At 37.7% G+C, this 19,208-nt stretch overlaps 1 long non-coding RNA gene across 1 annotated transcript; it reads right to left on the minus strand.

Moving 5' to 3' along the window:
• Positions 1 to 3,711: 3,711 nt before the first annotated feature.
• LOC149140197 (uncharacterized) lies at positions 3,712 to 4,367 on the minus strand. The gene is made up of 3 exons (XR_016264033.1): positions 4,284 to 4,367; positions 4,020 to 4,086; positions 3,712 to 3,917 (listed from the first exon to the last, which is right to left on the minus strand). It is a non-coding gene; the product is annotated as an uncharacterized LOC149140197 (long non-coding RNA).
• Positions 4,368 to 19,208: the final 14,841 nt, after the last annotated feature.

A 19,208-nucleotide genomic window follows, 5' to 3' on the forward strand; every position in this document is an offset into this window, starting at 1 on the left:
ATGGATACTTAAATTCAAAATTTGTAAAAACTATCCCATAAAAGCATGCCTATCAATTTAATAAAAATAAATATGAATGATTGATCCATTAATTTATATGTCATGTTAATTTTATCTGATAATAAATTAATAATCATAGGGAATTTCAAATGACATTATTAGTTTTTAGACAAAAAAACACATATTGGAAGTTTGAAATCTTGAATAATTAGGTAGCTTATAGAATAATGTAAATTTTTTTTTCATATTAAAATCAAGATTTATGTTATTGAAAACGATAAATAAGTTAATTATCGTATTTATTGCAAGTCTGCTACTTTAGTTCTACTTTCCATTTTTAAATTTAATATCTTTTCCTTAATTGTATTATAGACTAATGATATTGAAACAAAATTAAAACAATTATAACTAATCAAATTATTCAATTGAAAAAGATTGATAGACAATTACAACTGCATTTCTTTTTAACTTTAATACATTTACCAATTTTTGAAAATAAAAAAGTGAACATAGATTAATCTATTGTAGTTTTTCAGCAAAATTTTAACCAGCAAAGTTATTAAGTTATCGTTGACATGCATTGATAGGAAATTACAACTAGAGATTAAATGTAAGATAATTATCCACAACTTTCCAATTCTACTTTTTATTGACTTAATATATGGTCATAAGTTAGATGAGCATTTGGGGTGGAGAGAAAAAATTGGATATAACATATTGTTTATTTTTACTTAACATTTACCTCCATCCCATATACAAGGGTGGTAGTGGAGAAATTAACATGTTATTATAAGTTTTACTCAATATTTCCTCCTATGTCATATATGAAGGCTGAAGGTACCATGGCAAAATTTAGCCAATATTGAACATCAAATCTCCTTTGTATAAAGATTATTAACCACACACCTTGGCCTCCCATTAAAAGAATTTACCCATCACTCTTCAATTCCAAAATTAGAATGGAAAGAATAACTAGTAACACATATTATCATAAATATTAGTCAATATTTCCTCCAATCTTACTCATTCCCCAATCCAAAACTAAAATTAAAAATAAAAATAATTATTTAATATAATATATTATTATAAAGTCTATCAAATATTTCCCATTATTTTTCTTCTCATCTTTATATAAATATTTTTCACATACATTTCACTAAAAATAAATAAAAACTACTTGTAAAATAAAAAAATATAAATATAAAAATATTTGTATCAGATTAATAAAACCAATATAAATAAATATATTGTTAGAAAAATAATCTCATTAGTTTGTTGGAACAAAGAAAGTTCAAAAAAATAAAATTTAGACCAATAAATTTATTGAATAGTCCTTTCCGGATAAAGAATAAGCACAAGATAGACCAAAACTATTCGATAACAATCGGGATGAAACACCTTATCTGTCAGGACCGTTGATGAAAAGAGAGCTATTTTCTAGAAACATTGTGACTATCGGACTCTTCTTCTGTAAGTTAATCAAGTGCTTCCTTTGGAATTTTTCTCGTGATTTTATTTTGAATGTTAATACAAATTTGGAAACCAATTTAAGTGTATTACATACTTTTATCCCTTTAAATTTTTTTATATTTAAAAATAAAATTTAAAAGCATTATTAAAACATTAATATATATTCAAAGATTGTTATCAAATTTCAGAAACAATCTCTTATTATAAAATGCTGATTTTCGATTAAAACAAACCCAGTAGAAACGACCTATCATTATAAACCCATTCATGAAAATGTACTGACGTTGTTCGGGGTAGTTGGGACGGTTCATTAATGAACTCCCCACCCAAGATCGAATAAGATGATCTATGTTGCCGTCTGTTAACGCAATTATGATGTAATGATGATGTAACCCCGAAGTATTAATAATAAAATATATATGCGTTTTTCCTAAGAGTAGTAGCACCCCTTTGAAAGAAAATTGCTGGATTTAATTTATTAGACTACGTTACGTTTACTAACTGAAGAATGAATGATGTTGCCCCATGAGGACAGCCGTCAGTGTATTGTGGTTATAAAAGTGTTTGAACTATCTAAGACTTCTTTTAACGAGAATTACTGTTATTAAAATGTCTAGATTATGTAATATCCCTATCATGAATAACTGTAACCCTGCGTAAAAGTAATTAAAGATTACGAATCAGTTATTAACTGATTCTTGGCTGTTGTGGAACTGAACGGGAATGAGGGAAACGATAAGCACAAAATCAGGAAACCACAGAAGCGGAGGAGCTTGCCGTTAACACGGGAAAGATTCCGAAAACCGCAAAAGCCTTCAGAGCCATTATATTAGAGGGTGCATAGCTCATACAGCGGCATTCTGGGCGGCGGTGTTTATTTGACATTAATCGAAAACAGCCGCTACAGATCTTATAATTAGAATGCGCAGAGAAAAAAGAGGAAAAAAAATACTGATGCTATGTCTGGATCAGATGGCATAAGAGGAAAGAATTTCCTGTGCACGCTACGTCTGGTTAGGACCAGATAGCGTTTACTGGCAAGGCCAGTGGAATTGCGGTCGAGTAGGACCTGCAAGTGCTTGGGGGTGGAAGGTCAGAGAAGGAACTCTTCCTATGGTCGGGTGGTTTGACAAGCACTCAAGTAGGTTTGCAGAATAGCAGGTATGGCCTACTGTGAGATTACATTTATTGAAATTATCTGTTTACTGTATTATGCTAAACTAAGTACTGTGCTGTGAAACTATTTATCTACTGAAGCCATCTTTTATTCTGCACTGTATTAAACTAAATTACTGTAATGTGAAAAGAAGTGGAACCAGCAAGGGGTAGCTGTCTAGTACTCTTATCTGAGAGAAATAAAGAAGAATTAAACAGTATTTGCATAAACAGAGACTGAAACCCATTTACATTTAACGGACATCAAACCCTTGTATCTTGTTATCAAAAATCATATGATATAAATCTGAACAAACAGATCATTATTAACCGAATGACATTTAGAAATATGGGAAGGGATACGTTAGACCCATTGCTTGTTTTTATAAACTGAGTAAAGAAATATATGTATATATATTCTGTACAGCAAGATTCGGGAGAAAAACAGAGTAAACATTCTTGAAGAAAAACCCCAAATATGCGTGTACATTATGACACCAAAACCTTAAGACGGACTGGTAAGTCCCGCTACAAGGCTGAACGCATATATATATATATATATATATATATATATATATATATATATATATATATGCTACATCGTTAGCTATATAAATTAAGGAAAAACACAAAAGCAAACCAAATCCCGGACCGGACAGCCGTAGCCGGAGATCGATAATACATTCATAATCTAGACTCTGTAGCTTGCATGCATTGAATTCACAGTCAAAACAACGCATCTAAATACCCATTAAATAAACAATGTCTGTGGGCAGAATAGCTCAACAATGGTACTATATGCATTCTCAGGCCGACTTATATATAAACCCCGGCTACAAAGTCGAATGGAAAAGAGATCGAGCCGCCGGATATCAAACCAAACACAATATATAACAGCAGTAATATAACAGTGGTATTATAACTAAAATATAACAACTTTCGTACAGAGAGTCTCTTGGCGTTAAACGCATTTTCATATGGAAATAGATGGCTATATATTAGTCATTTACATAGAAGAAACTCAGCATGGTAAACTAAAAATAAACAGAAGACACATTCCGCCGAGGGGGCTGAAATAAACGTATGCGAACAAAAGGATTAATTCCATTTATACAGAAGTCATGAAACTTGTATGACAGAGTCTATTACAAACTTGTTCCCAATAGTTGCCGTAAACAGAAAAGAGCCGAATGGCTTAAAAACTTAAATAAACATGTTAAAATGGTCGAAGCTCTGAGTATGGTGCTTCCCGCCTGAGCAAGGCTAGAAGCCGATTCATTGCCAAGTGAACCCTGGTATATGGAGAAGTCGAATCGAAAACAGTCATTGTCTGTCGGATTCAGACTTCGATTTGAGTAAAGGAGAAGTGCAGCAGTCAACAGAGATATGCCTACCTGGTTCAGGGCGACTGGCGGCATGTAGGAAGCTACCCTTGCTTCCAAGTCCAACGCCAGCTTCGACCTGAATCAGAAACCAATGATTCATTAATCTATACAACATATTGCAGTAAGTAATGGTGGAACAATAAACTTTAACACTGCTAAACTATAACTGTAAGCCGTGACAGACAAGAGACTGTAACCATATCGAGAAGAAAGGAACAAGGATTAATACCGTTAATAGACACCGAAGCTGTGAAAACCATAATGGACGCATACCTGAAACGATACCAGAACCTGAACAGCAGCTGTAGTTCGCATTAGAACTATTCAATAACCCAGAGCTCAGTAACTCGACACTTGACAAATGAAAATAATAAGAATCCGAAGAAAAGGGACGGGTTTATAAACCTACCATGTCTATGACCGGTTCGTGGCACGATCGCTCTCCGTCGATCTGCCTTAAGCCTTGTCCACCGTTCGATAGCCAGTAGAGATGGGCGCGAAAGCAAATTCACCGAGAAGTCAGACGGTAAAACCTCGAGCTCCGGGAGCACATGGCCAAGTGCCATCGCACCGTCCGCCTTGCCAACTGGACGACGCAGGGTTGAGCATATGGCCGGACGATCGTGATGAATGCAGGTAAGTTCGAATGTGGAAAAGATCCGAGTGGTAGCTGTTACTAATTAATGAAATTGAATTCGGTGCAATGTATGTAAGCCGAAGGTTTCGTGGTGGCAGAGTTTCGAAGGGTTATGTAATATATGCCATGTCTATATGCACAAAACATTTAACCTTAATCAATCAACCGGATTAATGCAGCGTGTAACCTTTATACCTGCCTCACGGGGATATGGTCATATTTCATTTAAGCTGCCACCTTATACATATATAGATTCGTTGTTGATGTTAACAAGTTATTATTAATACCAAGTAATGTAACATATATGTTTTGATATCGACTAATGTTTTTACCATAGTACAATGTTAAGGTAAGTGATTGCCTAGTAATATTAAAAAAAAAATTATATAGAGGTGCGTGACAGATTATATAACACCGTTCTTCTGAAACGCAAGTCAATGCAGAAGAAAAATACACCCATTGTATTCAATAATAAATTGGATAGGGAAAATGTATTCTTTATACTCTGCACGGAAAAAAAATTACACCCATTGTATTCGGACGCTATTTTCATTTCAATTTCTCTGCAGTCGCTGTTTCTTAGAGATTGATGGTGATGTCAGTATAAAGAGTTGATTAGGTCCAGGCCACTGGGATTAATGTTGACCGCTTGAGCACGAATTTCAGATTTCCACATAATTTCTCTGTCTTCTCACCTTTGTGATTGGAGGATGAATCAATTTTCAGCAATCACAACCATTGCTTTTCAAACCAATAAAATATATAGTCGGAATCATCTGCCGACTCGTCCCCATGTTGATAATGGGATTTATGCATATTATATCGAATTCAAAGGCGTCCAAACATATATGTGACCTATCCTATCTTGTATGGTGTCTACCCGTTATTAAACGGCACACATTTTATTTATACAATAATGCGTAAATAATATTATTAAATCGAATTGAAATAAGATTATTAAATCGAATTGAAAGGTTTCCAAAATATATATGTGACCTATCTAATCTTGTATTAACATATGTTACTTATACAATATGTTACTTATACAATGGGTGAATAATATTATTAAATTTATATATATATATATATCTATATATATATATATATATATATATATATATATATATATATATATGAAGAATAAATATATATATGAATGAATGATAACTAAAATTATTATTTTTATTTATTAATTTTTTTTGTTTGTGAAATTATCTGAGTTATGAGATGATTACAAGTTTAAGGTTTGAGAAACTCGATCTATCAACATTTAAGTTGTCAAAATTACTTGGAAAACTATCAAAACCATTCAGTGATTGCACTTGCTCTAGGCCACACCAACCGTTAACATGGTTAGATTTTTTCCCACAAAATTTCAAACCAGTGATTTTGACACCATGGAGTGACTTAACAATACACTATCACCATATATTATATACCCATGAGTTATTTATATTTATTATTAAAATAAAAAATATAAATAATTTAGTAATAATAATACTAAACTAAGTTTATGTCCTCTTGGGGTAACTCAATTGGCAATGGCCATGGAAATGAAGTCTCACTCAACTAGAAGTCTTGGGTTCAAATCCTTTGCTTTCTCCCAATCGGGGTGAGAAGTTCAACATGATGAAGATGTATTCCTACCAAGCTTACAAAAAACATAAAAGACTAATTTTATAATAAAATAATTTTCTTTCATGCTACAAAACCATTAAAAAATCAAAATGATTAAAATTCCATATATATTTTAAGGTTTAAATAACACTAAGGTAATATATTCCAACATTTATTTATTTTTTCTATTATTTATAATTGGAAAATTATTATGATAAAGATGTATTCCTACCAAGCTTAAAAAGAATAATAAAATAATTTTATAATAAAATAATTTTCTTTCATACTACATAATAATAAATTAATTTAATAATAAAATAATTTTCTTCCCTACTACATATCCATTACGAATTTTTAAAAATCAAAATCATTAAAATTCCACATATATTTTAAGGTTTAAATAACAACAATGTAATATACTCCAACATTTATTTATTTTTTCTATTACCTATAACTGGAAAATTATTGTGTAAAAGTTTGACTTATCATATATATATATATATATATATATATATATATATATATCGCTACATGCTATATATGCGAAGAAATTATGAACTCTACTTATGCTCCACTTATGTATCTATGTAGAGACATTATTATCCCTACTATTGTCATCTTGCACATTATACGACCTTAGAACACTTATGCTATGCTAATGTTTTTCTTATGTGTTGTCATATGAAGCGTTATATTTGTGTTAGCGCTTGGTAAGATAATGACTAGTATTTGTATAATTTATATTCATGTTTAATTTATATTGTTGTCTGTTGTTGCTTCATAATGTACCAAGGGTCTACATATTTCATTTATCTTTTAAGTAGTTATTTTGAATATTTGTGATATCGCATGTTGTGACATTACATAGGGATTTGGTTGTCCTAGGATGTAAATTATGGTCTTAATCGATGGTTCAAGACATTAGTGTTTGCATCAATGGCTAGATTGAGATGAACTAGTTTTAGGGTAACGACCTCCCTTTTTTGGCATCATTCTCTGATCATTCGCACTCTCACCACTCGTCAGAACTAGCTTTGCAGCTTATCCTTTCGACTATCGACAATACTTACGCCCAGAATCATCTCTTATGCCAACAAGTCGACACTAGCTTACCACACAATTTCATTCTTCATGTTTTTTCAATAGGGATCATTTATATAGAGTGAGGGTTTTATGTTTAAAATGTTCTTGTCTTCGTTTTTTTTTGTGTTATAGCAGCTAAAACCACCCTCCAAAAGTTTGCCTTAGCTTCATTTTGGAGCCTCCCTACCAACATTTCATAGTAGCACGTCTTGCCTTGTCAAATACACAAGCTTCAGTGATTTTCTAGCAGATTGTCACCCTGTGCATCAGAGCTTGTTGCATCCCCCTCGTAGGTTGTTTCTCAAGATTTGGTCCAGCTTCAAGTTGAGCAGCTCCCTTAAGAAATTGCGCAATTCTCGACGGGAACCAGCATTCCCTCTAGAAATTATGCAATTCTGTCTCGCATCCTATTGGGCTGCATAATTGCACAAATCTTCCTGTCGAGAATCACTGAGAAAATTGTGCAATTCCTCCTAGCAGGATTGCTCAGCCCAGAAATTGTGCAATTCTGGGCAATAGTCAGTTGCTCTGCCTAGAAATTATGTAATCCCTCTGGGCATCTACTCAGCTCCCTCCTAGAAATGCATATTTTTTCTCCTCAGCTGAGCAGACTGTTGCATGTGTAGTTGGGTTGACAGGTTGTAGTGAGGACCAAGAAAACTTGACTTGCATGCATGGGTTGTTTTCTCCCCGAATAGCAAAAAGCAACATGAAAAAAGCATCCCTAGATTTTAGGGAGCTATTTTTGGCAGCTGGAGATTACATGCAAAGATCATTTTAGAATCCTTCCTCCAAGTGTCGGTTTCTCCTAGATTTGTGGCATGCGCGTCATAAGCCTCAAAATTATATATTCGATGCTTCAGAGCTCACTCATTCACATTGATATTGGAGCTATGACATCCCACAACACATCTAGGAGTCTTTGGCACATCCAACTCAGCTATTCACGGGTAAGTTGGCTTAACTTGTGTTTTGCAGCATTTTTGTCTCTTTATGTGTTTTCACTAGTGTGAGTGTTGTTTTCTTGATTTCTTTGAACACTTTCTATCATTTTACATGCATACTAGCTTGTACTAGCATTGTTTCAGTTTTCTTTAGAATCTCACTGTTGTCGCATGCATGAAACTGTTTTGCACAAACGGTCGCTGATTGGGCGACTCGCTTCACCCACATGCATGTTGTTCCGTTTTCTGAATCTTTCATTCACTGTTTGTATGCATGATCATTCACTCTTGCTTACACTTAGTATCACCATGCAATCACATTCACATTTCCTTTCAGTTGCCCGTTGACGGATCTCGATAGCCTTGGCCTAGACTTTACCTCACCAAGACAACATTTCGCAATCCTGAGAGGGAAGGCTCTGTCTTCCTCTAATGAAATGCGCATTTCTTACCAGTGTCTATCCTCCAGTCTTGCATTGCACAATTATGAGGGATAGTGATTACTGGCCCAGAAAATTGCGCAATGTAGTCACTAGACCTACAACCACTGCCAGCTGAAATGGACATTACGCAGTTTCAACAGCCAACAAGCCAGCCTGGATTGCGCATTGCACAATTCCAGTAGCCAGCCAGCCACCCCAGATAGCTCAGACTTCCTTTTGTGCAGTTCTGGCAGCTAGTCAGCTAGACTCCTAGGAGAAATTGCGCAATCCTTTCCAGTCAATCCCCAGGTATGTTGCATGTCATTCTTCAAGTTTTCTTTGGTTTTCGTTGACAAAATTTCTTGCCATGCATGTTGCTTTGTCTCCAGATCTAGCAGCTGTTCGTCTACCTCTTAACATTTCAACATCAATGGCCTCCAAGAGAGCAAGATCAAAGGACACTGACAAAAGTGCAATTGGAGCAGCAGTTGAGCGAGTGTCTACAAGTCTACTGATCTATGAAGATACCAAGCTGATTGTAGACAAGGAAATCAAGCTAAAATGGCAAGTGGTCAATGATGCATTTGCAAGCACATTTGGTGAAGACCTCCAAAACTGCCAAGTCTATGTGAACATCAACAAGTCCGGCTTGTACTAGATTGTATACAGGTATCTCATGCTCCCATGTGCAAACATTATACATTGGAATGTCTCTCACACTGATCCTGAGATGATGACATTGACCAGTGTCAACGGGACATATATTGCTACCTTCAGGGCACAGGATTTTGATTAGATGTATCATATGTCGAAGCCTGTGATCATCATGGATACTCCCTTCAGCATACCCAACAACAATGCCAACTCTAGAGACATTTTGAAGAACTGGGTGAAGGAGCCGACTAGATTCAGGATGACACCCAATGAGGTCTACAAAATGAATACACTACGAAAGGCATATCAATACTTGGTCATCTTTGCATGTCGACTATATGGCCAAGAAATCACGGAAACCTTCCCACAGGGTTGGGTGATCACGTTAGACTGACTGGACAGAGAAGGCAAAGCATGCAATTGGTCTAACATATTGGCTCATCACCTGAAGGAACAAGTAACAAGGGCTCGATAGTCGCCCAAAGGTATGCAAGCAGAAATCTACATGTCCACCTACATCTTGGATGCAATCTATGCCCGTCAGGAGTTCTTGGGCTTGAAGTGGGCATGGACATTGGCAGAGACTATTGTGAAAACTTATTCTAAGATGTTTTCCAAATGCAGCTTCATAGGATTTATCACATAGCTTTCTGATCATTTTTCACCCCGGTTTACAAGATGATATTCCAACAAGATCCACCCTGCATGTCGAAGGCAACAATGGAGGCACTGATTAACATAGCTGATTGGTATGCCTCACCATCCGGCACCTTCATATGGATGTAAAATGAAAAGAAGACTCCACATATTCTACCGAAGTTTGCATTGGAAAAACTCGTCATACAGGAAGTATCATATCACATCTCGATAGGAGTGACAACTAGGCTGCACCGGAAGAAGAAGGTGCCTTGGCCTACTCTTCCATTGTGGATCAAGTAATATGAGATACAAAGTTTCAAGCATGCAGATGTTGTAGTAGAGCATATGAAGAAATATCCATTCGAACTTCGAAGTTATAATACGTATCAACCACATTGTCTTGTGAAAGATCACTGCGCAAGAGTATAGTTCAACTAGATCCACAGGGCATGTCATTAGGCAGAGGAAGACCCATGGAGATATTGTTACAACTCCTCCATACTCAACGAACCAGTTGGCCTCGCTGTGGAATGAATAGCAAAGCAACGTCAAGCAACATCCTGGAGAGCAACATAAGCAGTAGCAGCAATAGAGGAAAACATACTAGTGCGCGGCAAGGGCAAAAGGAAGATTTTCGAAAGCATGGAGGAAGAGAAAAGTTGCATGTTTCGAGCTGACCCACTTGTGTAGAAAGAAACTTTGGAAATAGAGGCAAAGAGGCAGCAACGCGACAAGAGAAATGCGCAAAGGCCGAGATAGAAAGGGAGAATGGAGGAAGCCGGGAAGGAGTTGCATGAGTTGAAGGAGGAACTCTGAAAGGAACAAGAGCTGCACAAATAGGTGAAGGAAGCATAGTAGGAACACGTATAATAGGGGGTGCAACTTATGCAGACAGATCAAACTATTCTCGTATAGGTAGTAGACTCATCAGAACAATTAACATCAAGCAAATAGGGTGAGCCCTCAAAGGATCAGGACTTTTCTTAGGAGATAGAGCAAGCACTTGAACATATGGATATAGATATGGAGCAACAAGAGTTAGAGCAAGACACCGACCTCATGCCTCACCACCAAGAGGTCGACCCACCAGCGTCATCGCATCCAGAAGAGGAGAAAGTGTTAATCGACCAAGGAGACACTAATATCCTTGGAGGTAAGCTAGAAGGAGAGATGCACAACATCTCGTTCAACGAGACTCAACATAGATTTGTGCAATCTCGCAGAGTCTGGACTCCGAATGATCATACATCTCCTACGCAGTTTGAGGAACGAGTGATCTTGTTTGACATGAGCAAACATCTAGCAGCATTGGTCGATGCTACCGGAGCATATGCCAAAGCCACCAGCTCGAGTGTTCATCCTGATAGCTAAGAATGAGTGAATGGCTAAGGAGCTACAAATGGCCAAGCAGGGAGGAGAATTGGTTACAGCGTCCGCCCAAACAAAATTGAAGAACATAATACTGGATGAAGTATTGTCTCTTAACATAGTGATGCAACCCTTGTATTCCAAGTTTGGTACCATGCATAATGCAGTTTTCCATCTCAATGGGTGGCAACAGTGATGTGCTAGGAGAGCACGTATCTTGTCGAGCGTGCATGCTACTATTGATTACATGTAAACATGGACGATGAGATACAAGGGAGCCCCACTTCACTTGCTTAAGATGATGAAGCCTAGAGCGGTCGAGCTGAAGGCATGCATTCAGAGTCAAATCGAGAACTATAAAGAGCTCCTGCAGCTCATCACTAGTCTACAAGCTTCCCATGCACATGTATTCAAGAGTATGGATTTTTTTGTGCACGCACATGCGATCCCATCTATTGGGACACTCACCCAAGCGAAGACAAAGGCATAGGTCCGACTAGAGCTTGACTCGTACTTTGACGAGTTGATGTGCATAGCGACTAGCCTAGACTTGTCCATCAGTGCAAACACCATGCACACGTATGTTGTTGGTCTAGCCACACTCAAGACAATGATGCACATGCTACTAGACGAGTTGGATAGAGGAGCCTAAGTAGTGTACCTGGATGCTATGGAGGCAAGGGTCAGGTTCCAGAAGGATGTCACCTCAAAGTACATGGACACCATCGTGGAATACCGAGCTTGGAATTAGTTCCCTACTGTCGACCACCGTGATGATGTCAAAGAGCTTGTCTTCCAACATTTTTTTGAGTCATAGTGATGTCTCGCATGGCTTGATCAAGCCATTTTGTCTCACATGGGTACATGTGCATTGTAATGTAATGTCTTGTTCAGTGTAAGTTCAAGTGTCGATAGTTGGATGTAACAGTCATAGAGTAGATGAAGAGTCATGAGGGTAGATGAAATTTCACAAAGGGAAATGTCAAGGACCACCCCACCCTGTAGGAATTTACAGGGTAAGTCCCTCAGAAAGAAAACCAAAGGACACCGCTCACAAACAGATCACAAATCAATACACCGGTATTCTTAACGTGGTTAAAACCCTCAGAGAGGGAAACAGTCCACGGCCTGAGCCAACGCAGCCACTTTAGGAAATTTATTAATAAAAGAATAAAAGTTTACATAAGCTTATCTCATGAACGGTCACCCTACAAATGACCCTCCATGCTCTTTAAATAGAGATCGTGGACCAATCAAGTGTTAAGCCATAGATCAAGTGTCGGTAATACCGAGGAGAGAATGAATCGTCAGATCACTTCATGTCTAGAACATATCGTGATCGTCGGATTGTAAGCTACAAATGTACATAGTAAACAAACACACTTTACCTAACTCTACACTAGGCGAAGTTATACTTAACTATTTCCTATGTGTTAGATTATCCTAACATCCCCCCTTAAGAACAACTTGGGATAGGATTGAAGGATGTAAAAATATGACACAATAGGAGAAGCAAGGAGGCATTAGAGCCTATTCCACCTTAGTGACAACTTCCTGAACTCCAACCATAAATCGAAGTTTAGTAATCTTTGCCTCTGTGAGAGTCTTTGTAAAGAAGTCTGCAACTTGACCATCGGTTGAACAATATGTTGGAAATAATACTGAGGGGGGGGGGGGAATCAGTATTATCTAGCAATTTACCAAATCTTCCTTATTTGATCTTTTGAAATATTCTTGCATATCAGTACCATAAAACAATGAGCATGAATAAAGAAAATAGACAGTCACACCAAAGAACACAAGATGTAAGGTGGAAACCCAATGCGGGAGAAAAACCACCTGCTGCAATAATGTCTCTATCTCCTTTCAAGAAATTCTTTTTACAATGATTTTGTACTGGTGCAGTCCTTTACCAGCACGTAGGCTGCAACCTGCAAAGAGCTACAACTCTTTCTCGTTTTCCAGACTTCTCCTGGAAGGGAGCTACAACCCCCTACTTCTTTTCAAAATGATCAACAAGTATACAATAGATACAGTCAACTACAGATATCAGATCAGTAATTACAGAAACAACCCAGAACACCTTATGAACAGAAATATACAGTTAACAGATCATCTTGAGACAGGGACGCATATTTTCTTTCTGTGGCCTGCGACTGGACGCAGTATACCTTATGCTGTTCTGCGTGCAGACGCACCGTTCCTTTTTCTTGTCTGCGACCGACGCACACAACAACACTATCGCGCCGCGTCTTTCGCTTCAGAGACGCACCCAATACTACAGTCGCGCCGCGTCCTTCGCTTCAGAGACGCACCTGACCCTTTACTGTACTGCGTCCCGACGCACTTTCCCTTCACTGAACCTGCGTCCCTTTAGATACAGAAGATAAGAGGACTTCAGAACCAACCCAAACACTCAGATCCACAGATCTGATCATGCGCCATATAGATCGTAGTCCATTAGAAGATTTACCCTTAAAGATATGGACTAGATCACACCAAGAGATGATCAACCAAGATGATGCATAATCCAAATGAACTCCTTTGCTTTATATAGGCAAGCTTCTCCCCAAAGCGTGGAACAATACCACGAGCCGACACCATAGAAACACGCAACCGTCGGCTAGATACCACACAAGAAGCCCCCACGAGCTTTTCTCTACCTTGAAAAGTGTGCACTGGGCGGACGCACCTTCTGAACGGCTGGCCGGCGTCCCTGGACGCGGGTTCTGTATGGAATACCTGCGGGGACGCACTTGCTGAACAAAATTTCCTGCGTCCTTCTTGATTTATCACCTGAAAGCGTTTGCCATCAAGTACAACACCTGAATCATAATGCCAACAAACTCCCCCTTTGGACTTGATGGCAACCACATAATCTTCAGCTTCATCATTCTCCCCCTTTGACATCAAGAGCAAAGGGTATGCTCCCCCTATGCTCATGCTTCTCCAGAATTGTAACCAGAAATCCATCATGAAGGAGACAGAGACATATTGCAGCTATTTCCAAGATCTCCTTCTCCATAATGCCAACAATGCATTATGTGCTCCCCCTGAGCCTATACCATCAATAGGAAGATGGTCAACAGTGAGATGATCCATCAACAACCCCCAGCTTTTGCCTGAGGTATTCAAAAGTGTCCCTGGGCAACGGTTTGGTGAAAATATCAGCAACTTGTTCCTTAGAAGGAACATACTCCAACTTGACCTTCTGTTCAAGTACTTGTTCCCGGAGAAAATGGTACTTGATTGGTATGTGCTTGGTTTTTGAATGCATAACCGGATTCTTTGAGATGCTGATTGCACTTGTGTTGTCACATAAGATAGGAATAGGAGGTGTACAAGTGATTTGATAATCCTGCAAAGTCTGCATCATCCAAAGAAGTTGGGTGCAACAAGATGCAGCCGCAACATATTCCGCTTCAGCTGTAGACAAGGCAACTGAACTTTGTTTCTTGCTGAACCAAGATACCAGTCTAGAACCCATAAAGAATGCACCACCACTTGTGCTTTTCCTGTCATCCACGCTTCCGGCCCAATCTGCATCTGTATAAGCATGAAGAGTGAGATCTGTATCTCTAGGATACCATAGGCCATAATTTTGAGTCCCTTGAAGATATTTGAAGATTCTCTTTACTGCTTGAAGATGAGTCTCCTTTGGATTTGCCTGAAACCTTCCAACTATTCCAACTGCATGCATGATGTCTGGTCGGGTACCTGTCAAATATAGTAGACTTCCAATCATAGATCTGTAGGTTGGTTGATGAACTGCTGCAGATTCGTCATTTGCACTGAGACTACATCCTGTAACCATGGGTGTACATACTGGTTTTGCATCTTCCATGCCATATTTCTTCAAAATCTGCTTGAGATACTTGGTTTGAGATAAAAGGATTCCTCCTTTCTTTTGTTGGATTTGCAAACCAAGAAAGTATGTCAGTTCTCCTAGCAAGGACATCTCAAATTCTTTCTGCATGACTGAGGCAAAGCTTTGACTCATAGCTTCTTCATTACTGCCAAAAATAATGTCATCTACATACACAACAAGTATTAGTAATTTGTCATTTTCAACTTTTATATAAAGATTGCTATCTGCTGAACCTTTTGAAAAACCTTGTTGATGAAGATATTTGTCCAACCGGTAGTACCAAGCCCTTGGAGCTTGTTTGAGACCATAGAGAGCCTTTTTTAATCGGCATACAAGATTTGGATCGTTTCCAAGAATGAAACCATCTGGCTGTTCAATGTACACTTCTTCATCCAAGTCTCCGTTCAGAAAAGCTGATTTCACATCCATTTGAAATACTTTGAAGTTCTGACAACTTGAGAGAGCAAGAAACATTCGGATGGCCTCAAGTCTTGCAACAGGAGCAAAAGTTTCTTCAAAGTCTATTCCTTCTTGCTGTGCATACCCTTTACAAACAAGTCTGGCTTTGTTTCTAATTACTTCTCCATTTTCATTCAATTTATTTTTGAAAACCCATTTTGTTCCGATAACATTCTTATCCTTTGGTCTAGGAACCAGTTCCCAAGTATTGTTCTTTTCGATTTGCTCAAGTTCTTCATCCATTGCTTTCACCCAACATTCATCTTTGCATGCTTCTTTCACATTTTGTGGTTCAGTAGAGGAGAGTAATGCCAAATAACTTGAAGCTTCTGCAACTGTTCTTCTAGTTTGTATACCTGCTTCCTTTTGTCCCATGATCTGAGATTCTGGATGGTTCTTTTGAACATATCTGGATGGAGTCTTTTCTTCTATTCTTGTTCTTTCTTCTGCTTCTTCGTGAGGTCCGTCTTGAAATTGTTCTTGCGGTTCTTCTTCTTCATCATTCTGTCTTTGAGGGTAGCTTTCATCTTCTTCAATGTCTTCACGATGTATTTGCCTAGGAATGTATCCTTTCTCATCAACCACTACATCAATGCTTTCAACAATTCTGCCAAGTCTTTTATTGTAGCATTTGTATGCTTTGCTATGTGGAGAGTAGCCAAGAAGAATTCCTTCATCTGCTCTAGGATCAAGTTTGCCAAGCTGCTCCTCAGTATTTTTGATATAGCATTTGCTCCCAAAGATTTTGAAGTGCTTTACTGAAGGAGTTTTACCACTCCAGAGCTCATGAGGAGTTTGAGTGCTGTTCACTCGGACATTTGTCTTGTTGAGAATAATAACTGCCGCATGTGCAGCTTCACCCCAGAAGGTTGCAGGAGTTCCTGATTCATCAAGCATAGCACGAGCCATTTGCTGGACTGTTCTGTTCATTCTTTCCACTACTCCATTTTGCTGAGGAGTTCTAGCTGTAGAAAATTCTCTCCTTATTCCATGTTCATCACAGAAATCGAAAAATTCATTTGAAGTAAATTCTCCACCTCTGTCGGATCTGAGGCACTTAATCTTGTGACCTGATTCATTTTCAGCCAAGGCTTTGAAGGATTTGAATTTTTCGAAAGCTTCATCTTTGTGCTTCATAAGTCCCAACCAAACAAACCTGGAGAAATCGTCAATAAATAATATCAAGTATTCCTCTCCTCTAGGTGTTCTTTTTCTGAATGGTCCACATACATCTGTATGTACTAGCTCCAGAGGCATACTGGCTGATCCTTCTTTCTCTGGAAAGTTAGTTCTAGTCTGTTTTCCAAACTGACATGATCTGCACATGGTGTTGTCAGGAATTTTGATATCTGGAAGATCGCGAACTGCCTGATATTTGCAAGCTTTCCTTATTTGTGAGAAACTTAGATGTCCCAATCTTCGATGCCATAACCAGTGCTCTTCATCCTTGCTTAAATAGCATTGTTGTTGTTCTTCATCAAAAATGTATAAATTATTTGAAGTTCTTTTTCCTTTGAGAACTGTTTTACCTGTATCAAGATCACGAACAAGACATCCATTTGATCTGAATATAACCTCGGTTCTTTGATCACACATCTGGCTTACACTTAGAAGATTATGCTTTAGTCCATCAACAAACAAAACATTTCCAGCCTTAACATCTTCTTTTAAAGGAGCAATACCTTTTCCTTTTATAGTTGCAGGAGTATCATTTCCAAAAGAGACTTTCTTTCCCTTTTCTAAATTAGAATAAGATTCAAGTTTTTCTTTATCACCTGTCATGTGCTTTGAACATCCACTGTCAATGTACCATAGATTTTCTTGTCCTTCTGCATAGAATGCTATCCCACATCTTTCTGTTTGAGGTTCCTTTATTTTCCATGTTTTGGTGCCTGAGGTTTGTTCCCTTTTTTGTTCTTGTACCTTTCTTTCCGGAAACCTGCTTCTGCATTCAACATCTTCATGTCCAAAATTATTGCAAATAGAGCATTCAACTTCATTTTCAAGAGCTGAAAAATTGTTATAGGTCCTTTTTGTATTCCCTGTCATGCTTCTTTGTTTTTGAGCTTCCCTAGTCATGATTGTTTTATACGCAACACATTGGGCTGCTTTGTGACCAAAGTTATGGCAAGAAAAGCATTGTCCATTGAAGAAGTTTCTGCGATTATTGAATCTACCAGCCGACTGATTGTAATTTCTATTTTCATCTATTCTTGAACCAAATTGAGAAGGTTTTACCTGTGGCTGGTTGTGACTTTTGTTCACCCTTAAGCTGGATTGCCCCTGATAGTTTGAAGTTTGTCCCTGCTTTACCTGATGATCTTCCTTGTGTTCTTGCTCATTTCTTCTTGCGGCATCAAGATAACTTTTTGAAGTGGAAGCTTGAGAAGTTTCTCCATTGTAGCCCAGACCTGTCTTATTTAGAGGAGATCGCTGTACACTGATAATCTCATTCAATGTTTCAGATCCTTTGACAAACTTGAGATTAATAGTTTTTGTTTTCTCAATTTCTTTTCTAAGACCAACAATTTCACCTTCTAATTTTTCAAGATGTTTTTCCTTTTCATCAATCTGAAATTGTAGAGTATCAATAATCATGTTCTTTTCTTCTATACATCTCTTGAGTCTAGTAATTTCATCATAAAGGTTATCCACATCTATAGCATCCTCATAATTATCATCTTCAAATGCCATTAACAATCTATATTTGTTACCTTGTTCATCTTCATCACTGTTTGATAAGCCATCGCTATCTTCATGGGTGTAGTAGCTTTTCTTATTTGTACCCTGTTTCTTGTTCCATCTAACTGGTTCCTTTCCTTTATCCTTATAAGAGCATTTTGCAGCATAATGACCTACTCTTCCACAAGCAAAACATTTGAAAGGTAGCTTACCTCTGAACCTTCCAGAACCCCTTTGAAGATTTCTGACAAAGTTTGATTCTTCTTCCTCTTCTTCTGGAACATGACATGCTTCATAGTGATCTTCTTTGCCTGATGCTTTAAAAGCAGCTTCCCTTCTATCTGATGGACCTCCCTTTCTCATTTCATAAGCAGTTAGAATTCCATGCAGCTGAGACATAGTGAGAACACGGAGATTTTCCTTTTCTTCTACTGCAGATACTTTAGATTCAAACTTGGGAGATAAAGATCTTAGAATCTTTTGAACTACTATAGTCTCTTTTATTTCTTCACCCAAATTTTTCATACAATTAACAATCTCATCTACTCGAAGAAAATAATTAGCCACACTTTCATCATTATACATCTTGAGAGTCTCATATTGAATCCTGAGAGTTTGAAGTTTAGCTTCTTTTACCTGTTCATCTCCTTCATAGCTAGTGATCATTTTGTCCCATATCTCTTTTGCTGATTTGAAGTGCATGACCTTCATGAACTCTGTTTGAGATATACTTCCTAATAGAGTACTGACTGCTTTTGCATTTGTTTCATATTGCTTTTTCTCAGCTGGATCTGTAGGAGTAACTGAAGGAAAGGCATAGCCTGA

Source organism: Pinus tabuliformis, chromosome X, assembly GCF_031772625.1.
Source record: "Pinus tabuliformis cultivar Carrire ecotype Pingquan chromosome X, CPIR1, whole genome shotgun sequence".
Classification (NCBI taxonomy): Eukaryota; Viridiplantae; Streptophyta; class Pinopsida; order Pinales; family Pinaceae; genus Pinus; species Pinus tabuliformis.